Raw genomic sequence first — 27,143 nt, 5'->3', positions numbered from 1 at the left:
GTACTGTGCCCACTACTGCTAGTGCCCAGTGCCACTACTCATATCTGGTGTCACAGTAGCTTGCATTTAAGCAATAAAACCATTTTTTAACTGTAATATAATTGCAGTTGCCTGCAAGCGTGTGCTTCAGGCCCAGAGCGTGTACTGTGCCCACTACTGCCAGTGCCCAGTGCCACCACTCCTATCTGGTGTCACAGTAGCTTGCATTTAAAACAATTTAAAAAAAATCACTGTAATACAATTGCAGTTGCCTGCAAGTGTGTGTTTCAGGCCCACAGCATGTACTGTGCCCACTACTGCCAGTGCCCAGTGCCACCACTCATATCTTGTGTCACAGTAGCTTGCATTTAAAACAATAAAAAAAAAATCACTGCAATATAATTGCAGTTGCCTGCAAGCGTGTGTTTCAGGCCCACAGCGTGTACTGTGCCCACTACTGCCAGTGCCCAGTGCCACCACTCATATCTGGTGTCACAGTAGCTTGCATTTAAAACAATAAAAAAAATAATTCACTTTAATATAATTGCAGTTTCCTGCCAGCGTGTGTGTCAGGCCCACAGCGTGTACTGTGCCCACTACTGCCAGTGCCCAGTGCCACCACTCATATCTGGTGTCACAGTAGCTTGCATTTAAAACAATAAAACAATTTTTTCACTTTAATATAATTGCAGTTTCTTGCCAGCGTGTGTGTCAGGCCCACAGCGTGTACTGTGCCCACTACTGCCAGTGCCCAGTGCCACCACTCATATCTGGTGTCACAGTAGCTTGCATTTAAAACAATAAAACCATTTTTTCACTGTAATATAATTGCAGTTGCCTGCAAGCGTGTGCTTCAGGTCCACAGCGTGTACTGTGCCCACTACTACCAGTGCCACCACTCATATCTGGTGTCACAGTAGCTTGCATTTAAAACAATAAAACAATTTTTTCACTGTAATATAATTGCAGTTGCCTGCAAGCGTGTGTTTCAGGCCCACAGCGTGTACTGTGCCCACTACTTATATCTGGTGTCACAGTAGCTTGCATTTAAAACAGTAAAACAATTTTCTCACTGTAATATAATTGCAGTTGCCTGCAAGCATGTGTGTCAGGCCCACAGCGTGTACTGAGCCCACTACTGCCAGTGCCCACAACTCATATCTGGTGTCACAGTAGCTTGCACGCATAGTACCACTAATCGTAAAAAATTACAGGCAGAGGCAAGCCACGTACCCTGAACTCGAAAAGTTCTGAGGAAATAGTTGACTGGCTAACACAGGACACCCAATCTTCTACAGCTTCCGCTCGGAACCTTAACGCACCATCCTCCTCCAGTCACTGAACTACCTCAGCATAGGCTTTGAAAAACTGCCATCGCCTGCAATCTCCCAAACGTGCGCACAATCACAGTCATCACTGCACTTAGAATGACACATAGAGGAAAAAAATTAATGTCATGAGTGTGTCAACTATTGACAACTCTTTGCGGTTGTCTAAACTCTATTCGATACACGTCCCCTGATAGGGGACGTAACAGGTATTAAACTGGTAGGAATAGTACTACTTAACATACCACTCATATCGGGTGGCACAGTACATTGCACGGCGCACGCGCAGTGCCCCCAATTGGAAGTAAGAGGACCAACCAAGCATCTTTTTCCATCTCCCGGTTCCTAAAATCTATTCCATACACCACACCGGCCCCTGATAGGGGACAAAACAGAGATGAAACTGGCAAGAACTGATTTTTTTTATTTAAAAAAAAAAGAGGACAGCCTCTGCGGAGCTGTGTATTTTTTTGCCGCGTTACTGAACGCTCATGCACAATGGCTGTAGGCTCATGCATCCTTTTGCGGAGGTGACAAACCTGGTCAGTCAAACCCAAGGCAACATCATCGACCTCATCCCATATGTGTTTTTTCTGGAGCGTGCCCTGCGAAGAGTGCTGGATCAGGCCGTAGATGAGCATGAAGAGAAAGAGTTATGGTCACCATCACCACCAGAAGCAGCCTTGTCGTCGTCGATTGCTGGACCTGCGGCAACGCAGAGAGAGGAGTCTGAAGAAGAGGAGTCAGAGGAGGAAGGTGGCTTTGAGGAGGTGGAAGACCAACCACAGCAGGCGTCCCAGGGGGCTTGTTGTCACCTTTCGGGGACACTTGGTGTTGTACGTGGCTGGGTGGAGGAAGAGACCTTCAATGGCGTTAGTGAGGACAAGGAACGGGACATGGCTAGCTTGGTATCCAACCTTGTGCAAATGGGGAGTTTGCGGTTGTGCAAATGGACTGTTTGCGGTTGTTTGCGGTGCGTTAAATGGAGAGTTTGGTCTGTCAGAGTTTGGTCTGTCACTGTGAAACGGGCGTAACCCTTACACTACCTGATCGATACAACATCATACCTGATCGTATACACACACTGGATATTTTAAAGCACGTTATTCCAAACAATTTAGGAATGTTAGGTGATTTATGCCCTTTATGGATTAAAACCCGACTCTGCGTCAACTACGTAATTTTCCATGGAAGTTTTTCCATTGATCCCCCTCTGGCATGCTACAGTCCAGGTGTTAGTCCCCTTGAAACAACTTTTCCATCACTATTGTGGCCAGAAAGAGTCCCTGTGGGTTTTACAATTCGCCTGCCCATTGAAGTCTATGGCGGTTCGCCTGTTCGCGAACATTTGCAGAAAATTCGCGTTCGCCGTTCGCGAGCGGAAAATTTTATTTTCGCAACATCTCTATTAAAGTATGACATTGCTATTTACAGGCATGATAGATCCTAATTTTAAGAGTATTCCATATGTATACTGTGGCGAAAGCCACTTCGCCACGGTGTTTTGGAGGAGGCTGTTTGCCCGCCTCCTGCCCCAGGATTACGGCCCTTTAAGATACTTTTACTAACTTTTAAACCCCTGAACCTATTCAAGTGAACTTTGAATAGGTTTGTCCCCAAGTTATACTGGTTAAATTGATATGAGTTATATGTATGTACAATGTAAACTCACAAAGTTGTAACAATTTATAAGAAGTGTAACTTTTCAGCTTAGGAGATAGTTGTGTAGATACAGAAATTGACTCAATTATCTCCTAGACAGAGGGGAGGAATATGCTGGGTGTGTTTCTATTGTCCCATTGTGCCATTGTCCCATTGTGTCCGATTTGCTGCTGTACTTACATTGTATGTGTTGTAATATATTGATTGGTTGTATTTCAAAACCCTGTGGGCAGTACTATGTTTGTGTATTGTAAATAAAAGAGTCTGTATGCCCCAGGACAGTCAGTTCTGCTTGACCTCAAAACAAAGTGTCGTCTCGTTCTTGGGGGAATTGGATTGTATGCTGATTGCCAGGAGTGTAAGCGGATTGTATGCTTTTCCTGTTCCGCGGTTTCCAGTGTTCGTGTAGTTTGCAGTTTGGCAGACTGGTGCTTGCAGTAGCTGCCTGTGCATTGAAAGGAAGATATCGTCTGAACGGAGTTGTGTGCTGAATGGTCCGTTACAATTGGTGGCAAGCAACGGGATCATTCTCACGGCCCAGAAGGACAGCTACAAGGCAACACCAGTTCCTGGATTACAAACTGAGGGCAACGCTAGTACCCGTACAGCGCCCCTATCTACAAAGGAACCAAAATCAGCAGAGCAAGCATGGAGCCCTGCTACACTCAGGAGGAGTTTGATAGAGAGGTTAATGGAGTGCTGTCTCTCTTGGTTCCCAACCCTGCGGAAAACCTCGTACAGATCGTGAAGTGGAGGATCAGAGAGTACCTGCAGGCCATGGCAGCGGTAGACAGGGGGGAGATACCCCAGCAGCCGAGCAAGTTCCCGGGAGCTGAAGGTGCCGTCCTTGCTCCCCAGCGGCAGTGTGAGTTACAGGGAGATGAAGGTGCCGTCCTTCCTCCCCAACAGCCGAGTATTGTATTGGGAGCAGAGACAACCGGTCTCTCTCTCCAGCGGCAGTGTGTACCCTATGGAGAGAGGAGACAGTTGGTCCCTCTCCACAGCAGCCAAGTGATCCACAGGGAGCTGAAGGTGCTGTCCTTCCTCCCCAGCGGCAGTGTGTCCTGCAGGGAGCAGAGATAGTTGGTCTCTCTCCCCAGCAGCCAAGTGAGTCCCAGGGAGCTGAAGGTACCGTCCTTGCTCCCCAGCGGCAGTGTGAGTTACAGGGAGCTGAAGGTGCCGTCCTTCCTCCCCAGCACCAGTGTGTATTCATGGGAGAAGAGACAGTCGGTCCTCTTTCCCAACAGGGACCAGAAGTACCGGAGGTTGCGGACCTCATAGACTGGTCCTGGGAGGACTCCCAGCAGGCAGGGGGAGATGGGACCGAAATCTCTCTACCAGCCCTACAGGGATGCTGGGCAGTCGGCCCAAATCTCCAGCGGCAGTGTGAGTACCAGGAGGAGGAAGTGAGCGATCCCTACCCTCCACAGCTAACCCCTACCGAGGTACTGAGGTCAGTAGAGGAGCCGTTAGCTTCCTCTGACCCCCTCCCAGCAGAAGAGCTGGCATCTGGGCAGAGCGCCGCTGGCCTCTGCCCTAACTTTCCCTTTGTCACCGGGCAGGACTATACCCTGGTTGCTCCAGCGGAAGAGCTGGCAACTGGGCAGAGCACAGTTGGCCTCTGCCCTTCTTTGTCCCCTTGTCCCAGGCTTGTCTATCTGCAGTTCCCCCCAGCTGAAGCGCTGGCACCAGGGCAGAGTACCGCCGGTCTCTGCTCACTCAGCGACCCATAAAGCCAAGAGACCAGTGCCCAACACAGCCATGGTGAAGCCATGGGACCGAAACAAGCTACAAAATTCCCCGGGTGCAGTAACCAAGTGTTGGGGGGGACTGCACTGCAGATTGTATATTATTGTGGGGGGGCTGCCTTGTTGATTGTAATTTACTGTGGGTTGGTGACTCGACTAACTCAGGCACTGACCGACAGAAGGTCAGCTACCTGGTTAGTCTCCCCCCGAATGGGAAGATATGTGGCGAAAGCCACTTCGCCACGGTGTTTTGGAGGGGGCTGTTTGCCCGCCTCCTGCCCCAGGATTACGGCCCTTTAAGATACTTTTACTAACTTTTAAACCCCTGAACCTATTCAAGTGAATTTTGAATAGGTTTGTCCCCAAGTTATACTGGTTAAATTGATATGAGTTATATGTATGTACAATGTAAACTCACAAAGTTGTAACAATTTATAAGAAGTGTAACTTTTCAGCTTCGGAGATAGTTGTGTAGATACAGAAATTTACTCAATTATCTCCTAGACAGAGGGGAGGAATATGCTGGGTGTGTTTCTATTGTCCCATTGTGCCATTGTCCCATTGTGTCCGATTTGCTGCTGTACTTACATTGTATGTGTTGTAATATATTGATTGGTTGTATTTCAAAACCCTGTGGGCAGTACTATGTTTGTGGATTGTAAATAACAGTCAGTTCTGCTTGACCTCAAAACAAAGTGTCGTCTCGTTCTTGGGGGAATTGGATTGTATGCTGATTGCCAGGAGTGTAAGCTGATTGTATGCTTTTCCTGTTCCGCGGTTTCCAGTGTTCGTGTAGTTTGCAGTTCGGCAGACTGGTGCTTGCAGTAGCTGCCTATGCATTGAAAGGAAGATATCGTCTGAACGGAGTTGTGTGCTGAACGGTCCGTTACATATACCTCTCTATAATTTCTGCTTGTATATTTATCTAAAATAGTATAGAATCTTGTTATGTTTGCATGTTAACCTCCATCTTCTACTGTGGTATTTTCATTTATAAATGATGAGACAGTGTGTAAATGTAACTTATTGCATGTTTTGATTGAAAAAAACTTTAATAAAAAGAATTTTGAAAAAGAAAAGACTATTAATTGTATCCATACCACATTGGAGCAAATAGGTGCCTATGCACCCATCTGTTACATCTTCACTGGCTCTGCACTGATTCCTGTTCACTGTTTTCTTCTAGACACTAAGCCACACCAACCCCACTACTGTCACTCACTGATAGGACCACCCACTCGGCTACTAATTTCAGAAAATGCAGAGATTAAAATGTATAAATTGCAATTTTTACTGAATCTTTTCTTATAAAATAAAACTATACATGAGTCTGCTCAGCTCCTGTCTGCAGTTTGCTCTGCATTTTCATGGTGACAAGTTCTTTGTAAAGGGGTGTCCTGGTACACAAAACTTGACTCCTGTTGAACATGTGCAATACAAAGTAAAAATCCTCCTTATGTAATTAAATCTTTTCAGTAGCTTCCCACATAATCAATCACCATTTACTGGCCTAAATGTGGTGCTTATAGTTCGCTGCCTTGGATTACGACCTGTAATACAGCTTCAGTTTGCTGGTCAAGCATGCTCACTCAGTTCCAGCACTAGAAGTTAGGCTACTTTCACATCTGCGTGTTCTTTTTTGGTTTTGAGATCTGTCAGAGGATCTCAAAACCAGAGGAAAACGCTTCAGTTTTGTCCCCATTCATTGTCGATAGGGACAAAACTGAACAAACCGGAACAGAGAGCAGCAGAATGCATTCCGTTATGTTTTGTTGTGTTCCCATGCCGTACACAAAAAAGCTGCAAACAACAATTTTGTGTGCATCATGGGAAACTGAACATGTTGGATCTGGCATCAAAAACCATGTAAGTCAACGGTGCCAGATCCTTTTTTTTTGTCAAAACTGGATCCGCCATGTTCATTTTCGATATAATACAAACTGATCCATTCTGAACGGATGGAGGCGGTTGTATTATTCAAACGGATGTGTTTTCCTACAGTTTTGCGATCCTCTGACGGATCCTAAAAACGAAAAGGAAAATACAAACGTAGCCTTATAAGAGGCTGTAACTGGAAAATAATGTGAAACTCAGTAGTGAGGAGCTCAATATGAAATTCAGAAGAGGCTGTTCTTGTTTTGAAAAATTTAGAATATGCTTTACAACCGCTTTAAGCTTCAAGCCTTTAAATCATCCTGTCACCTATTCGCATCTACCCATACCTATTTTCCATGTGTGGGTTTAGAGCAGTGTGTAATATATAGTGTATAGCTCTTCTCCTTACTTTATATCCTGTGCAACAATGTATGGAAGTGGTATTTATTGTCATTGATGTTTATTATTGATATGTACTATATTATTGGCTCTCGTAACCTGCCACACAAGAGTCAATAAAACACTGGACTTGTTCATTTCCAACGTTAGGGAGGCATATAACTCATCAGTCCTATCGTCCCTGGGAAGATCAGATCACAACCTGGTGCATCTTCGACCTGTCTACAAACCACTTGTACATAGAGAACCAGCTGTCACCCGCACAGTGAGCATATGGTCTGAAGAGATTGATGAGGCTTTGAGGAATTGTTTGAGGGAAGTTTTGTAGGATTCCTATGGGGAAAACATGGATGGTCTCATACACTGCATAACAAACCACATCAACTTTTGTGTGGACAACACAGTACCCACAAAAATGGTGAGGTGCTTCTCTAATAACAAACCCGAGATTAAAAACTCTTCTGAAGGAGAAGAAAAGGGTCTTTTGGTCAGGTGACAAGGAAAAGCTGAGGGATGTGCAAAAGGAGCTGAGGCGTCAAATCAGGGATAGGAAAGCCAGATACAAGAGAAAGATGGAGGAGCAAGTGGAACAAAAAAACATTAGTGAGGTCTGGAAAATAATTAAATCAATATCTGGTCACAGACAGCCTGTCTCCCAGCTAGAAGGAGGAAAAAGTAGGTTAATGAGCTCAATCTATTCTTCAATAGGTTAGATTACACACCTGCTCCTCCAATCCCAGCATGCCATTCTATCCCCTCTTCCACCTACTGTTAGCTATTGCCTCCAGATCAATAAATCTAGAAATCAGTCATCTGGCTACAGTCTGATGTTTACAAGTGCCTAGGTGAGAAGGGAACTCGGGAGGATCAAAGCAGGGAAGGCCACAGGGCTGTATGCCATCAGTGCCAGGGTACTTAAGACCTGTGGTGATCAGCAGTGTGGTATTATTACATATATGTTCACTATGAGCCTAAAGTTGGAAAAGCTACCACAACTGTGGAAATCATCTTGTGTGGTACCAGTTCCGAAGATACCTCTTCCGTTGGACCTTAACAGCTACAGACCGGTGGCATTGACATCCCACTCAATGAAGGTCTTGAAGGTTGGTTCTCACACATCTCCGCCCTCTAGTGAGCTCATCCATGGACCCCCCTCCAGTTTGCTTATCAACCTGCCATTGGAGTGGACCACGCCATCATCCACCTTCTACACTAAGCTCTTTCTAACCTGGAGAAACCACGGAACACTGTGAGAATAGTGTTCTTTGATTTCTCCAGTACTTTTAACTTCATAGAGCCAGGGCTACTAAGAGACAAGCTATATCTTGAGGGAGTGGACCACCACCTCTCTAATTGGACCCTATACTACATGACAAACTGACCTCAGTATGTGAGAGCCTGGAAGTGTGTGTCAGACACAGTGATCTGTAGTACAGGGGCACCTCAGGGTATAGTTCTTGCTCCTTTCCTCTTTACATTGCAGACTTCTGGTACAACTTATCCAGATGCTTCTTACAGAAGTTCTACGATGACTCAGCAATAGTAGGCCTCATCACAGACATGGATGACATGGAATATAGAGAATTGAACAGGCTTTACCTGCTTAGGAGGCTGAGAGCTTTTGGAGTGCAGAGGGCACTTCTTAGGGCCTTTTTCAACTCTGTGGTGGCATCAGCCATATTCTTTGGAGTGGCCTGCTGGGGTAGCAGCATCTTAACCAGGGAGTGGAAGAGACTTGACAAATTGATTAGAAATGCGAGCTCCATCCTGGGGAGCCCCCTAGAACCAGTGCAGGTGGTAGGTGAGAGAAGGATACTATCCAAACTGATCTCCATCCTGGAGAATAACTCCCATCCCGTGCCTGAGACGGTGATACCTTTAGGCACTACCATCAGTGACCAACTGATTCACCCAAAGTGTGAGAAGGAGCGCTAACGGAAGTCATTCCTCAATGCTGCTGTTAGGCTGTACAACCAACACTGACCCAAGCAGAGGTAGACTGCACCCATCGCCTACGGGTTCCTGGGGTTATCATTCCATCCAGAGACTGAATTCTATGAGCTGTGATGTTTATATCCATTATATTTGACATTTTTTTTATTTGTAATCTACTGTCACTGTAATGCCTTTATTTTAGAGTTTTTGTATTCTCTGTGCTGCTGTAACACTGTGAATTTCCTCATTGAGGATTTTTTGTGGCTTTTTAAAAAGTCTCAGTGATAAATCTGGAGTGAAATTAATTTAACAGCTAACCACACCCAATTTACCACTGTCATGACTTCAGCATTTATATGTTAAAGAGGTTCTCTGGGAACCAAACAAAACCCCCTGAAAATACTGAGTTTTAAAGGGGAGTGGATACATTTTTTCATTGCATCCTTGAAAAATCCATTATATTTAAGAAAGCCTCATTTTCAATACAAGGGTCTATTTTGTTATCTTCTTTTGTCCCCTAGACCATCCACCCTGAGTGATCTCTGTCTTCATCACAGGAACAGTTTTTGGTTTCTGTAAGGTCAAGATGTACAATGCTAGTAAGCTTCTGTCTGACAAATTGTCACATGATGCAACAGGATCCAGTATCTGCTGAGGCCAGATATTGGCCACGGCGATAACAAACCGGATGTTGATATCGAGGGAGCCTAGTGGAGCATCATAGGCCTGGAGAACAAGGAGCAGAGAGGCACCGCTGGAAATCAGGTAAGTCACCTTTCCTTTACATTCTTGCATAACCCCTTTAAGGGGTTTTTCTTTAAACCCTCTGCAGTGGTTGATGTTTCTTGTTTAGAGGGCATTTTCTACACGGGTGTTTTGTTGAGGTTTTCTCAGTCTCTGCAGTACTGCAAGTTTTGCATGAACAGTCTGCAGGGCATACACTGTTTTTGGGTCCTGCAACAGGTTTCTTTTTCAGGTTACAAGATAAGGCCGATTTACCTGATTTAGCGTAAGCAGTGTCAAACGTTGAGAAGTCAAAACTAGGATTATTTCTGGTCTTGGCTTGTTAGTGCACAAATTCCACAAAAAAGAAGAATGGAAAAAATGGAAAGTGGTGCTGTTGTTTGTACTTGGAGTCTTGAGCAATCCACTGCTCTTGCAGACATCTCTACTTTACATGCAAGGAACAAATGGCAAGCCAGTAAACCCAACATGGAATTCTGTAATGTTATTCTTGTGAGAGACTCTCAAAGAGGAATTAGTGGCCTTTAGGATTGATAACAAAAGTGGAGTGATGATGGAAGAGTAAGAAAAGTGTCAAAATGAGCCCAAACCTTCCTCAGGCTTGTCACTGAACTGATTTTGTTGCTTCCTGCAGAGATGCTTTAGTGTGGTATCCTTAGGATACCAGGCTGGGAGTGTCATGCCTCCAGAAAGCTATCTGTATAGTATTCATGTTGCTTTAGCTCTATCTAATGTCCTATACGAGCCCACCGTCTGCTGGTGCGGTGCTGTGGCACCTGTGGTTGCCACGCAGTGCCGTTCCAAATTTAGAGTAGGTTCCCACTCGAGGAGGCAACCTTATCGTGGTGAGTGGGCCTATGCTTTTTGATCAAAATGTACAGTCGTGGCCAAAAGTTTTGAGAATTACATAAATATTGGAAATTGGAAAAGTTGCTGCTTAAGTTTTTATAATAGCAATTTGTGTATACTCCAGAATGTTATGAAGAGTGATCAGATGAATTGCATAGTTCTTCTTTGCCATGAAAATTAACTTAATCCCAAAAAACCCTTTCCACTGCATTTCATTGCTGTCAGTAATCGTCTTGTTAACTCAGGGGAGAATGTTGACGAGCACAAGTCTGGAGATCATTATGTCAGGCTGATTGGGTTAAAATGGCAGACTTGACATGTTAAAGGGCTTCTGTCAGCCCACTAAACCGTTTTTTTTTTTTTGTTTAATAATAATCCCTACACTGCGATCTCTGCATACATAAGTAAAATAAAAATTTTCGTTCAGTAGAATTTGATAAAACGCTATTTTTATAATATGTAAATTACCTTGCTACCAGCAAGTAGGGCGGCTACTTGCTGGTAGCAGCCGCATCCTTCGATCCTAATGATGCCCCCTCCGCATTGTGATTGACAGGGCCAGGGAACGGAATCGTTCTCTGCTGACCCTGCCTGTTTTCATTCAATATCTGGCGCCTGCGCCACGGCCGTACCTATCTTCAATCTGTGCAGGCGCACTGAGAGGTGGCCACTCACTCGGCCGCTCGCTCCTCAATGCGCCTGCGCCGGGTGTAGATGTGATGTCATCGGCGCAGGCACATTGAGGATGGAGCGGCAGAGTGAGTGGCCGCCTCTCAGTGCGCCTGCACAGATTGAAGATAGGTACGGCCGCGGCATAGGCGCCAGATATTGAATGAGAACAGGCAGGGCCAGCAGAGAACGATTCCGTTCCCTGGCCCTGTCAATCACAATGCGGAGGGGGCGTCATTAGGATCGGAGGATGCGGCTGCAAGGTAATTTACATATTATAAAAATAGCGTTTTATCAAATTCTACTGAACGAAAATTATTATTTTACTTATGTATGCAGAGATCGCAGTGTAGGGATTATTATTAAACAAAAAAAAAAAAACGGTTTAGTGGGCTGACAGAAGCCCTTTAAAAGGAGGGTGATGCTTGAAATCATTGTTCTTCCATTGTTAACCATGGTAACCTGCAAAGAAACGCGTGCAGCCATCATTGCGTTGAATAAAAATGGCTTCACAGGCAAGGATATTGTGGCTACTAAGATTGCACCTCAATCAACAATTTATAGGATCATCAAGATCTTCAAGGAAAGAGGTTCAATTCTTGTTAAGAAGGCCAGCAAGCGCCAGGATCGTCTCCTAAAGAGGATTCAGCTGCTTGATCAGAGTGCCACCAGTGCAGAGCTTGCTCAGGAATGGCAGCAGGCAGGTGTGAGCGCATCTGCACGCACAGTGAGGCGAAGACTTTTGGAAGATGGCCTGGTGTCAAGAAGGCCAGCAAAGAAGCCACTTTTCTCCAAAAAAAACATCAGGGACAGATTGATCTTCTGCAGAAAGTATGGTGAATGGACTGCTGAGGACTGGGGCAAAGTGATATTCTCCGATGAAGCCTCTTTCCGATTGTTTGGGGCATCTGGAAAAAGGCTTGTCCGGAGAAGAAAAGGTGAGCGCTACCATCAGTCCTGTGTCATGCCAACAGTAAAGCATCCTGAGACCATTCATGTGTGGGGTTGCTTCTCATCCAAGGGAGTGGGCTCACTCACAATTTTGCCCAAAAACACAGCCATGAATAAAGAATGGTACCAAAACACCCTCCAACAGCAACTTCTTCCAACAATCCAACAACAGTTTGGTGAAGAACAATGCATTTTCCAGCATGATGGAGCACCGTGCCATAAGGCAAAAGTGATAACTAAGTGGCTCGGGGACCAAAACGTTGACATTTTGGGTCCATGGCCTGGAAACTCCCTAGATCTTAATCCCATTGAGAACTTGTGGTCAATCCTCAAGAGGCGGGTGGACAAACAAAAATTCACTAATTCTGACAAACTCCAAAAAGTGATTATGAAAGAATGGGTTGCTATCAGTCAGGAATTGGCCCAGAAGTTGATTGAGAGCATGCCCAGTCGAATTGCAGAGGTCCTGAAAAAGAAGGGCCAACACTGCAAATACTGACTCTTTGCATAAATGTCATGTAATTGTCGATAAAAGCCTTTGAAATGTATGAAGTGCGTGTAATTATATTTCACTACATCACAGAAACAACTGAAACAAAGATCTAAAAGCAGTTTAGCAGCAAACTTTGTGAAAACTAATATTTGTGTCATTCTCAAAACTAGTGTTGGGCGCGAATATTGAAATTGCGATTTTAATTGCGAATATCGCCACTTTGAGAATTCCCAAAGATTTAGAATATAGTGCTATATATTCGTATTCGCAAATATTCTAGATTTTTTTTTTCATCAGTAACCTCCTTTCTTGCTTGTGGGCCAATGAGAAGGCTGCAATGTCTTTGTCTGAGCGTAGCAACATCCCTAGCAACCAATAAGAAAGTTGCCTACCCCTTACTATATAAGAACCTCCCCAGCAGCCATTTTCTGTAGTTTTATGCAGTTCTGAGAGAGACAGCAATGTCATTGCTGTGCTCTGTGCTTTACTGCGTCATTACATTAGACAGTTAGTTAGCATATATATATATATATATATATATATATATATATATATATATATATAATACAGATAGTTAGTGGGAGATAGTCAGTGTAGGTTAGATCCTGATATAGTGTAGCTGATAGGATTCAGTGTGCAGGGTGTTAGGTAGTGTGATAGGTTCTGCTGTCCATAAATACATGCTACAGACAGTGCAACAATCAGTAATATGTAGTCAGATCTGCTAAAATGTGAAGTTGCACGTATTGCGCAAAAATATGCTCATCATTAATTGCCAATTTGTGCAATCGCGAATATATTGGAGCACTCTATCTGCATATAAAGCTATTGTAAAGTTCTGCCGTGCCAACCATTTTTTCCAGTCTCAGGAAACTTCTAGCAGCTTGAAAAATTTAACAACAGTGACCCACGCCTGTATTGGGCAAGAAATATGCGCATATTACATTGTCGATTTTCGCAATCAAGAAAATAATCGCGAATTCTGAAATTCATGAATATATGACGAATATTCGCCCAAATATTCACAAAATATCGCAAATTTGAATATTGCTCCTGCCACTCACCACTAATTAGCACTCCTCTCATTTGACCAAGGTGATTTTAATTAGCAGGAGATTGCATAAGGGGTCACAAATTTCTACCAGCTCTCAGTTGGAGTTCCTGAGAGCATATGATAAGGTGAGTTTTGACAACTGTTCACATGGTGCGGTGCTGCGTGGTGGCCATTGTTGCTGTGATGCTATGCTGGTGGGTTGGTGGGGCCCAGTGTCAGGGTGGCATTGCCAAGCAGCAGGGGTGCTGTTTGGCTGCTAAGTCCCACTGTCTGATGGTGCGGTGCTGTGGCACCAGTAGTTGCCATGCAGTGCCGTCCCAAATTTAGAGTAGGTTCCACTCGAGGAGGCAACCTTGTTGTGGTGAGTGGGATTATGCTTTTTGATCAAAATGTGTACTAATGCCTTATGTAAGCATGCAACATAGGGGCCTGTATACTATTTATGGCACTGAAAACCTATGTTAATTACACTGAGAAGCAGTTATTAGATCAAAGCATAGCATAAGGAGGTGTGATCCAGGTTCATTTTTGTTTTTAGGTGTTTATCACCTATTACACTGGTGACATTATCAACTCAGCTCATAGCAGCCATCTTTTCCAGCGTTAGAAGCTTTACCAAGTTTGGGTCATTATAGGTGATGCCTGCCCAGGAAATGTTCACAAACGAAACACTATAAATTCCCTGTATAAAAATACATTAGTGAATGGATGTTCACTTATTAGAGAGAAGCCTACTAGCATTGTGCATCCTGAACTTATAGAAACCAAACTATTCTTGTGATGAACACAGTGATCACTTGGGGTGCACAGTTTTCTAGAGGACAAAGGAAGACCACAAAATTGCTCTCTTGTCATGGTAGGTAGGAAGTAGTGCAGCCGTGCACTTTCACCCACACCGCTATCTCTACTTACTTGGATGATCCAATCTAAATGACAGCCCCAACTGGTCAATGGTCCCTAACTTAGCCAAATGCAGTGGCCTAAACAAAAAGAGGTACAAATACCGGCTGACAAAATCAGAACCAGAATTAACATGTTAACATGGGTGGGAGCCAGTACCAGGGTGGCATTGCAAAGCAGCAGGGGTGCTCTTTGGCTGCTGAGTCCCGCCGTCTGCTGGTGCGGTGCTGTGATGCCAGTCACTGCCACGCAGTGCCGCGCCAAATTTAGAGTAAGAGGCAAGGTCAAAGTCAAAGTGGAAGTCAAGATCCAGCAGTTCCAAAATTTACAATGTTTATGGTGGCAATGAAGATAAATCATAGGTGTCACGAATAGATAGTGCATCCCTAAGCTCCACCCACCCCACTATCCCTACCTACTTGCACGGTCCGTCCTAACTGACGGTGCGCAACTGGAGGGCAGTCCCTAGCTTACGTACGTGCAGGGTCCTACAGGGAGGGAGCAAGGTGGGAGAAAACAAGAGACAAAGACAGCAAACACAGAAACGTAAGCTACCAGGCTGGGTCAGAAACCAAATAAGCAAATAACCAACTGTAAGCAACAACCTGAGCCAGGAGGTCACATCAGTACACAGGAATAACACAGGATCAAGGTCAAATGCAAGCTGAGGTCAGAAGCCTCAAGGTCACGTTGTCACGAGGGTGTCAAGAGCCACGCCTGACTCCGTTATACCCGGGGTCAGGAAGTCGCAGCGGGTGGCTGCGCTCTCTATGTAGCAAGATTGTGCTGTTTCTTTATGGTAGCTTTCTGGGTTTACCTTGCAACCCTTTTTGGCTCACTCAGGGATCCGTAGCTCCTTCTCCTCAGCTGTTTCTTGTCCAGCACTCCCAACCTCCTTATATTCCCATCTCTCACTTCTCTGGTTGCCAGATATAGAGCTTCCTGCCTGGACTTCTATACTGACCCACTGGAGCTGTGTAACTGTGTTCCCTGGTTGTTGTTCCAGAACGTTACCCTCCGAATCCCTGTTGGGCCTTCGTGGTCTGCTGTTGTCGCCCACCTGGGATTATATGTTTGTCTGTATTGTCTGTCCTCTCCTTGGTGTTTCCCTTTAGTGTCAGTGGTGCGGACTAGTGATCCCACCGCCCCGTTCACTACATAGGGCTCATCTTAGGGAAAGCCAGGGTTTAGGCACGTGATCGGCGTACGGGTGAGGAACCCGTCTAGGGACGTCAGGGCAGTCAGGTGCAAGCCGCAAGGTGAGTCAGGGGTCACCACCTTTCCCTCTCCCTTGGACAGGGCCTTCCCATTTCCCTCCCTTTGTGTGACGCCGGTCATTACACACGTCAATGCAAAGGGATTACATAGAATCAAGAGTCAAATACAAGCCGAGGTCGAATACACAAAATCACACATGCAGGAAAACGCAAGTGGTGTAGTAAGACCAATCACAGGAAACTTCTGGCCAGCAGGTTGCCTGTTAAATAGGCCAGACTGACTGGTCACTTGACGTGGCCAGTGTCATGTGACCCTGCGTCGGCCCCAGCCAAAACCCTGAGCGCTGACTCATACCCGTGGGCACTCATTCCTGCCCCTGCTCATTGCCTAGGGGATGGAGGATGCCGCCCACGCTGAGGAAGCATGCACCGCCGGGTTCTCCCCACCCCCTTGTTACCAGGGAGATGAGGACGCCGGTCGCGTCTGACACCGGCTCCTCCTCCCTCTTTATCAGTGGGATGCCAGTGGGAGGGTAACGCACCGCCGATTCCCTGTTACAATAGGCATCTGTTGCTAGAAGCTGCAGACAGGAAGTATGTGACACAGGCACCAAGCCTATTTGGCCCAGTGTTCCTGCTTCTTGATGTGACACCCCTATATCAAAGATGAGGTTTTCTTAAAGATAATGAAAAGTGGCTTTTTCAATGATTAAACACCATTTTCTCAATAGCAGGTAGCAGGCATTAAAATACTTTTCTTCACTCAACTTTTGCAACTTTCAAAGAAGACTAGATATGAAGGAACATTTCTTTTTCTAAAAAAGATATTTAAAAATAATCATGCAGAAGTATCTCCACCCCTAAAAGAAATGAAACACTAGTACCTACCTATTTTCAGTGTCTACCGCCCTACGACACCAGGGCAAATCCAGGTATTCAACTACAGCTCAAAGTATGAAGAAATCCCCTGCAGTTGATATCTATGGCCTCAGATGATCTGCCCAAGAAGGTGAAAAGGATCAGTTAGATATCAGGCAGTATGTTGAAAGAGACAATCTGGACAATCTGGACAATGGCTTAAAGTCTCTTCCTTCACCAGAGGCTGCAATCAGGCTACTCAAAAGGACTCAGAGCATGCTTGCCTGTTTGAAATTCAGACTGCATAAGATTGCTTTAAACAGAAAATTTGTTATGGAGGCCTTTCCCAGTTCATGCCACTGATTTGAAAGACTTGGCAACAAACTCATTACCCATACAAAACAGCCTATGGATCAACTGGGACCTCAATAATGACAACTTTACCTTGGCCAAGAACAAAGGCCTTTCACACAATGTGGTGTTTTATGTATCATAAACAGTCTACATGATCCGTTTGGGATTGAAGGACCTGTGACCATCCCAGTCAAGACTCTGCTCAGAGCACTAACTACAGATACATGTGATTGGGACTGCACACTTTCCCCAGAGAAAGAAATATGGTTAGCATAGAGAGGCTCTCTAAAGTTATTATCTAACCTACACATTAGTGTTGATCGAGCACGCAGCCAATAAACGTGCAGGTGAGTACTGCCAGTCACTGTAATGCCGTAGCCATGTTGGTTACTGGCATTACAGTGATTAGCTGGCTGGAATGCGTCATTGGGTACTATAATGCACCGATGACACGTGATTTGACTCAGTGTTAGTCAGGGAGAGCTGTGCTGTAGAAGGGACAGATAGCGTAGGGAATTGATTCAATTGAATTGAATTTTTTTTGTTAGGCAGGGCTGGTGTTAGAGACCCAAAAGTCCTTTTGAGGACTATTGTTGTGTCTGGCAGCAATATATATTTTTACCACAACCTGCGCTAAATTGCTTGCAATTGTAGAGACCCAAAAGTCTTTTTAATGACTATTGTATCTGGCAGCAATATATATTATTAGCGCAACTTATGCTAAATTGCGTGCAATTGATAGAGACCCAAAAGTCCTTTTAAGGACTATTGTTGTATCTGGCAGCTCTACATATTTTTAGCGCAACCTGCGCTAAATAGGTTGCAATTGTTTGGCCGCTGCAGACAGCGACATTATCTGCGTTACATCTCCTATGTAATGTGTGCGCAGCCTAAAAATATCTATGACATCCAGTGTACTTTTTCCGTAGATGTTGTCCGCTGCGGACAGTTAAATTACCTGCGCTACATCTCCTGTGTAACTTTTCCTTATCCCAAATATCTGTGACATTGACTGTAATTTTTTCTTAGCCGCTGGTGACAGCAGCGCCATTTCGTGTGGTACCTCTCCTGTATAACGTTTCCGCATCCGAAATGTCAGTGACATTGACTGTAATTTTTTTTTAGCCGCTGGTGACAGCAGCGACATTACCTGCGCTACATCTCCTGTATAACGTTAGCCGCTGGTGACAGCAGCAACATTACCTGCGCTATATCTTCTGTATAACGTTAGCCGCTGGTGACAGCAGCGACATTACCTGCGCTACATCTCCTGTATAATGTTTGCACATCCTAAATATCAGTGACATCAAGTTTCATTTATTTGCGCATACACTTACAAAACCTGCGCTACTGTATGTGTGACATACTTGCAAGCATATATACCATTTAATATGCAGAAGGTAAGCAGTAAGGGATGGGGAAGTTGCCGTGCTGCTGAAGGTGCACGCAGAGGCCGCTGCACTGGGCGCGGTAAAACTGTGCCTGCTTCCAGAGCACAAGAAACACACTAATCCACGATACCTAGCTTCATGTCCCAGTTTGCAGGGCGGTGCAGGACACCACTCTCGAAGTCAGACCAGTGCGACCATTCCTTGATTTGGGCCTCTCGCCAAGCCCGCTTGAAGAGGGACATGAGGAGATCTTGTGCACTGATTCCCAAACTCTTGAGCATCCACAGTCAGAGGAAGATGACGGTGGGGAACGGCAATTAGTGTTTTACGAGGTGGATGATGATGATGAGACACAGTTGCCAATAAGTCAACGGCAATTAGTGTCTCAAGAGGTTGATGATGAGGATGAGACACAGTTGTCAATATGTGAGGTTCTTGTTAGGTCAACAAGTCCGGAGGATGACCAGAATGAGGAAGTAGAAGAGGAGGTGGTGGACGATAAAATCACTGAACCAACCTGGGAAGGTGGCAAGCCGAGAGAGGACAGCAGTACTGATGGGGAGGAATCCACAGCACCGCAACAGGCTGGAAGAGGCAGTGGGGTGGCAAAAATGAGGCAGGCCACACCAAACAGGCCCGCAACTAATCCCCGGAGCACCCCCTTGAGGCAATCTCCCTTGCCGCAGTCTGGCGCTTTTTTGAGGAAAGTGCGGACAATAAAAGAATTGTCATTTGCAAACTGTGCCGTACCAAAATGAGCAGGGGCGTGAACACTAGCAACTTCACCACCACCAGCATGATCCGCCACATGGCATCAAAGCACCCTAATAGGTGGGTCGAACGCCTGGGTCCATAATCAGTGTCTTCTGGTCACACCACTGTCTCCTCTTCCCCTGTGTTACGTGCTGGCCAATCCCCTGTCCCAGACGCAGGCCCAGATGCCTCCCGCTCTGCACCTGGACCTTCGCAAGCACCATCAGCAAGCACATCCACGTCTGTGTCCCAGCGCAGCGTACAGATGTCCATACTCCAGGCCTTAGAATGAAAGCACAAATACCCAGCCACCCACCCACAGGCCATAGCACCTTTCCAAATTGCTGGCCCTGGAAATGTTGCCATTTAGGCTTGTGGACACTGAGGCTTGTTACTCAGTTCCCAGCCGCCACTATTTTTTCCGGTGTGCCATCCCCGCCTTACACCAGTATGTGTCCCGTAACATCACCCGTGCCCTGACCAATGGAGTTATTGGGAAGGTCCACTTAACGATTGACACATGGACAAGTGCTTGTGGCCAGGGACGCTACATTTTCCTGACGGCACACTGGGTGAACGTTGTGGAGGCTGGGAGGGAGTCGTACCCAGGGATGGCAGGCCCTAGTTCCATCAGCATTTCTGCCATGACCTACATTAGTGGCTGCATCCCACCCTTCTCCTCCTCCACCTCCTACTCCACTTCCACCTCTGAATTCTCATCTTGCAGCACCAGTCAGCCATCAGTCAGTAGCTGGAAGCAGTGTAGCACTGCAGTGGGGAAGCGGCAACAGGCCGTGCTGAAACTAATTTGCTTAGGTGACAAACAGCACACCGCTGCAGAGCTGTGGCAGGGTTTAAGGGACCAGAATGAGCTGTGGCTCTCGCCACTCAACCTAGAATGAGGCATGGTTGTGTCTGATAATGGCTGTAACTTGGTGGCGGCTTTGGAGCATAGCAATCTCACACACATACCATGCCTAGCCCACGTGTTCAACTTAGTGGTTCAGCGGTTTCTAAAAACCTACCCCAATTTGCATAGGCTACTGGTGAAGGTGCGCCACGTGTGTGCCCATTTCCGAAAGTCATCGACAGCTACCGCCGGTCTGGCAACGCTGCAGGAGCGCTTGCAATTGCCAGCTCACCGACTGTTGTGCGATGTGAGCACGCGCTGGAACTCCATGTTCCACATGTTGGCCAGGCTTTGTGAGCAGCAGAGGGCAGTAGTGGAATACCAGCTGCAATATGGTAGTCCCTTTCCAGTCAGCTTCTGCTCTTCACAAGCGATGAGTGGGCATGGATGTCTGACTTCTGTGAGGTTTTACGTAACTTTGAGGAATCAACACAGATGGTGAGTGGTGATGCCGCTATTATCAGTGTAACCATCCTACTTCTGTGTCTCCTGAAACGCTCGCTGCTCACAATGAAGGCGGACGCTTTGCATGTGGAAGAGGTGGAAATGGGGGAAGACAGTACACAGGGTGATAGCCAGACCACCCTCCGTTCTTCTTCTCAGCGCGAATTGGATAATGATGATGAGGAGCAGGAGATGGTTTCCTCCGCTACAGAGGGTAGTACCCACAGCTGGTTTATTCCATCTGTTTAGCTTGGATGGGCCGAAGAGGAGGAAGAGGATCAGCGAAGTCTTGTCTGTTGGAACTCTGCCACACATGGCTGACTTTATGTTATGCTGCCTTTTCCGTGACCCTTGCGTTATACGCATTTTGGCCAACACAGATTACTGGTTGTTTACTCTTCTCGAACCTAGCTACAAAGAGAACTTCTCATGTCTCATTCCTGTGGTGGAGAGGACTAGCAAAATGGTGCAATATCAGAAGGTCCTTATGGAAAAATTGCTTCAAAAATTTCCAGCTGACAATGCTTGCAGCAGAGTACGTAGTTCCTTGGGCAACTGAGGAGGGGAGACGAGAGGAACACACAGCAGTTCTAACAGAGGCAAGGCAACACTCTCCAAGGCCTGGGACAGTTTCATGACACCCAGCCAGCAACCTCACCCTGATGCGTGGCCTATTGTCTCATGGAGAGAAACGTTTTGGAAGAAGGTGAAGGAGTATGTTGGAGATCGTGTCAGCTTCCTCAATGATCCCTCTGTGCCTTACGACTATTAGGTGTTTAAGCTGGACACGTGGCTAGGAACTGGCGCTCTACGCCTTGGAGGTGCTGGCCTGCCAGCATTTTGTCAGAACTGGTATTTAGTGCTGTTGGGGGCATAATAACTGATAAGCGCATCCGACTGTCAACTGAAAATGCTGACAGTTTGACTCTTATCAAAATGAACAAGGCCTGGATTGCTCCTGACTTCTCTACTCCACCAGAGGAAAGTGGCTGAACATAAAGGCACTTTAAATGTGGCTTTTATGGTGTATTGAATACACTGTATTTCCATGCACCCCTTCCACCACAAAAAAGGGTATATGGTTCAATCTTCCTTTTCTCGTCCTCCTCCTCCATCCTTTTTTTCAGAAACTATTTTAATAAATTGCAAAGAAAAAAGGGGGGGGTCAGTCAGCACATCCCAAAGCGCAGGGGCACGTTGCTATGGCTGAGAACAAGACTGTAAAACAAAACATGTGATGCAACAGCTCACTGCAATCAAATGAAGTACAAAATAGCATAGTAATTGCATGTACTATGCTAATAAGTTAGAGATGCTTGGCAAATCATTTTGTACAAAATTATTTGAGCCCGTCTGCCGCACGTCAAGGCGATCTCTGTAAGACGGGTTTCTAACACTAAATACTACCTGTTATGTGCCATGTCGGCTGCCATACAATTCAGGGAGTGTAGGTTCCACATGCATGCTGGGCCTGCTTTGATTTCTGTCATTTATGGTGCCAAAATGGCCCCTATTAGTATCCAACAGGTACCAACATGCATGCCGGGCCCACTCCACACCACACCTGGTGACAAATGGCCACCAAGGACTGCAATGAGAGTCCACAAACTATCTCTCTCCTGGTGACAAATGGCTTTCAGTGAGTGAGGGGGAGCAGGCCAAGCTATATACTCACACTAATTAAAATCAGCCAATGGGGCAGACGAGCTGGAAGGAGTGCACGACTAAGAAGGCAGCCACACCTCCAGCACAAACTGCAAAGAAAAAAGGGGGGGTCAGTCAGCACATCCCAAAGCGCAGGGGCACGTTGCTATGGCTGAGGTCAAGACTGTAAAACAAAACATGCAATGCAACAGCTCACTGCAATCAAATAAAGTATAAATAGCATAGTAATTGCATGTACTATGCTAATAAGGCTCCATTCACACGTCCGCAAAATGTGTCCGCATCCTTTCCGCAATTTTGCGGAAAGGGTGCGGACCCATTCATTCTCTATGGGGATGGAATGTGCTGTCCGCATCCACATTTGCGGATCCGCACTTCCGCATCCGTGCTTCCGTTTCCGCAAAAAAATAGAACATGTCCTATTCTTGTCCGCAATTGCGGACAAGAACAGGCATATTCTATTATGTCGGCAATGTGCGGTCCGCAAAATGCGGAACACACATTGCTGCTTTCCGTGTTTTGCGGATCCGTGTCTCCGTGTATCCGCAAAACACATTGCGGACGTGTGAATGGAGCCTAAGTTAGAGATGCTTGGCAAATCATTTTGTACAAAATTATTTTAGCCCGTCTGCCGCACGTCAAGGCGATCTCTGTAAGACGGGTTCCTAACACTAAATAAATTTGTACAAAATGATTTGCCAAGCATCTCTAACTTATTAGCATAGTACATGCAATTACTATGCTATGTTGTACTTTATTTGATTGCAGTGAGCTGTTGCATCACATGTTTTATTTTAATAAATGTGCCTTTCTGTTATGAACACATTTGACATGTTTCTTGTGTCTTACAAATCCACAAAAAAATCAGGAAACAGTGGGGGAGATTTATCAAACTGGTGTAAAGTAGAACTGGCTTAGTTGCCCATAGTAACCAATCAGATTCCACCTTTCATTTTTCACAGCTCCTTTGGAAAATGAAAGGTGACATTTGATTGGTTGCTATGGACAACTAAGCCAGTTCTACTTGACTCCAGTTTGATAAATCTCCCCCAGTATTTTCAGGGGGAAATTCAAAAAATATTCTGCAACAACTGATATTCCTTTTAAAACTATCTCTCGTTTTAAATAAATTTTCTTGACAACACATAATGAAGAGCAACCAGGTCACAGCTACCTGAAGTTTAGTTTAATTTGAAATTGTGAGTAGTACTGGCTAATCACAAGTGTAGGTCAAAAGTATAGGTGAAAAGCATAAGAGAGGCTGGAGACTGTTCCCCGTACAGCAGCATGCATGTCACAGACAGTGTGTAAGGCTACTTTCATCCGCTCCTATAATGCAGACGTTTGCATCTGTTCAGAACGGATCCGTCTGCATTATTACTTAGAAAATTTTCTAAGTCTGAAAGTAGCCTGAGCGGATCCGTTCAGACTTTACATTGAAAGTCAATGGGGGACGGATCCGCTTGAAGATTGAGCCATATTGTGTCATCTTCAAGCGGATCCGTCCCCATTGACTTCCATTATAAGTCTGGACGGATCCGCTTGCCTCTGCAAGCAGCGTTCAGGTGTCCGCTCACTGAGCGGAGCGGAGGCTGAGCGCTGGCAGACTGATGCATTCTGAGCGGATCCGCCTCCACTGAGAATGCATTAGGGCCAGACGGATGCGTTCGGGGCCGCTCGTGAGCCCCTTCAAACGGAGCTCACGAGCGGACACCTGAACGCTAGTGTGAAAGTAGCCTAATCCGTAACCTACTGTAGTGATAAAGATGAACAGTTTAGTTGGCAATAACCTTACATCATCTAAAGGAAACAGTGAGTAGCCTACAGAAGATTTAGGGTAACCACCAAACATGAGAGCTATGTATTTGTGACCTTAAGCTTCCATGAATTGTTCCTGTGCAATTTATCCAATATTTTATTATTTCTAAGTCTATGATTACACTAATGACATTAGACATCATGATTCATAATTCACATTTCATTGTACAGATATATATATATATATATACCAAAGTATCATTCTTCTAATCATCTGAGAAAACAAATCACCAATGCACTAGGAAATACATTAACTTGTAGATATATACAATTGGGGTCATTTATCAAACTGGTGTAAAGTAGAACTGGCTTTGATGTCCATAGCAAAAAATCAGATTCCAGCTCTCATTTTCCAAAAGAGCTGTGAAAAATGAAAAGGGGAATCTGATTAGTTGGTTCTACTTTACACCAGTTTTATAAATGACCCCAAATATGTGCAATTTCTTCCATGTTGGTCTAAAATATCCTATTGTACAATAGATGTCAACTTTTATTCATAACAAATGTGTTTCGAAAATGTCTTTATGTCCTCTACACACCACAGGTGTAAAGAGATCCCAAACATGCAGGGAACAGAAGCAAATGCCAGGTCATTGCTAGCTGTGGGGTACAGTATTTTCCATTATAAGTTAGTGATCCATGACTGCCTTAATGTCTCGATTTGAGGTTTCTCTGTCACCTTCCCTCTTTCAGCTTACTCATCTCCACAGGCAAATTGTAAAACTTCTGTTCTGCTTGTCAGATTATATGCAATATGTTCTTGTTCCCTTGTATGGAGCATTTATGGTGATGTTAGCAATGTGCAACAATTCAGATCATTAAACAGGATACATTAAGAGTTGGCAATGATGAGTCAGTGGCCCAGAAATACTTTATAAGATTTATAGACTTCTCTCTGTATGGATGTGCTATATAAAGGTGCAGCTGTTTATGTTAAAAGATTGCAGCATCGATCAAAGGGGTATCAGAAAGGCCCTGTACCCAAAACCTTTCCATATTCAGTATGATTTTGAACATTATTTCTAAAATTGTGATTTAAGGTTGCATTAAGGTGAGAAAAAAAATGGAATATTCAGCTTTTTGGCCAGTGTTATGAAGCTCAAGTTGAATTCAGAAATTCAGATACCTGAAAGTACCTATTCTGGAGATTCTGCACTGTCCTATACTAGGCTGCAGCTGAACCATGAGCTGTCCATGACAATATACATATGAAATAGTGCTCCACCATTACTGCTGTTCCTAGTGTGTGTATACCAACGCTATCTGTTACAGATAGAGCAGCTGCTCTATTTTGGGGCATTGTGGCTTGCACTTTTGTGGGTACTTGTAAGAGGTAACTGGAGCTTGGTTCTCCTTTAAAGAAATGATCACAGACTGTGGTGGTTGAATCTTGTTTGTAATCAAGATCTGCTGCCGGCAAACAGTGCTTCAGTATGGGGACGAGCGTTGGCATTAGCGATCGCTCCTCTCCATACTAAGGAGGAGATCACTAAATGTAATTGCAGTGGTCTCCTACGTTAGCGAGAAGGCGATTCCTTCCCGACAATCGCCTGCTTCATCTGTAGGTGTAATTGGACCCTTACTGATACTTTAATACTGATGGTCTATCCATAAGATCATTATCAGATCTGTAGGGTTTGATTCCCAACAGACCAGCAGTAGCTCCTCTGCCAGAAATAGGCGCCAGATCTACAGACTTCCATACAGTGTCGGACTGGAGTGCCTCGGGCCCACCAGTAAAATTTATTTTGGGGGCCTACCATACGGATACATTCAAATATTACCTGCTCACACAGCAGCAAGTTGCTACCAGATGATTGAATATGGGGGTCTCTGCAGCAACTTTGAGAAGGTAGGTCCTGAGAAAATGAGGATACTGGCTAGCTTTACGCCAGGGCTTGACAAATTTCCTTGGAATCTAGGAGCCAGCTAAAAAAGTTAGGAGCCAGGCGGAGCCGCCTCATAAAATCTATATTGCGATATAATTTGGGGGGGTGTTTCAACTTTATTTATTTTTTTTACTTTTTATTTAATAACTATTAGCCTCCTTAAGGGCTAGAACCCTTGTCATATTCACCCTAATAGAGCTCTATTAGGGTGAATAGGACTTTACACTCTCCCTGCTGCCCTGTGCTTTGTGCACACAACAGCAGGGAGATGACCATGGCAGCCAGCCTCTGATCAGCCCCTCCAGCCTCTGATCAGCCCCCCCAGCCTCTGATCAGCCCCCCAGCCTCTGATCAGCCCCCCCAGCCTCTGATCAGCCCCTCCAGCCTCTGATCAGCCCCTCCAGCCTCTGATCAGCCCCTCCAGCCTCTGATCAGCCCCCCCAGCCTCTGATCAGCCCCCCCAGCCTCTGATCAGCCCCTCCAGCCTATGATCAGCCCCTCCAGCCTCTGATCAGCCCCTCCAGCCTCTGATCAGCCACCCAGCCTCTGATCAGCCCCCCCAGCCTCTGATCAGCCCCTCCAGCCTCTGATCAGCCCCTCCAGCCTCTGATTAGCCCCCCCCAGCCTCTGATCAGCCCCCCCAGCCTCTAATCAGCCCCTTCAGCCTCTGATCAGCCCCCCCAGCCTCTGATCAGCCCCTCCAGCCTTTGATCAGCCCCCCAGCCTCTGATCAGCCCCTCCAGCCTCTGATCAACCCCCCCAGCCTCTTATCAGCCCCTCCAGCCTCTGATCAGCCCCTCCCCCCCTCCATCTTATCAGCCCTTCTGGTAACAAACCCACCCCCCTCCCTCCCCAGTATTAATCATTGGTGGCAGTGGCCACAGGGTCCCCCTCCTCCTCCTCCCCCCATCATTGGTGGCAGTGGGCAGTTCTGATCGGAGTCCCAGCAGTGTAATGCTGGGGCTCCGATCGGTTACCATGGCAGCCAGGAGTCACGCTACTGAAGTCCTGGCTGCGATGGTATGTTAGTGAGCAGCATTATACTCACGTACGCCGTGATCGCCGGGAGCTCCTTCTTCTCATAGGTCTGTGCGGCGCATTGCTAATGCTATAAGCATTAGCAATGAGCCGCACAGACAGAAGAAGGAGCGCCCAGCGGCCACGGCGCACGTGAGTATAATGCTGCTCACTAACATACCATCGCAGCCAGGACTTCAGTAGCGTGACTCCTGGCTGCCATGGTAACCGATCGGAGCCC

This window comes from Bufo bufo, chromosome 3 (genome assembly GCF_905171765.1).
Source record: "Bufo bufo chromosome 3, aBufBuf1.1, whole genome shotgun sequence".
In the NCBI taxonomy this organism is placed as follows: Eukaryota; Metazoa; Chordata; class Amphibia; order Anura; family Bufonidae; genus Bufo; species Bufo bufo.
Note: the sequence above shows the minus strand (reverse complement) of the source record.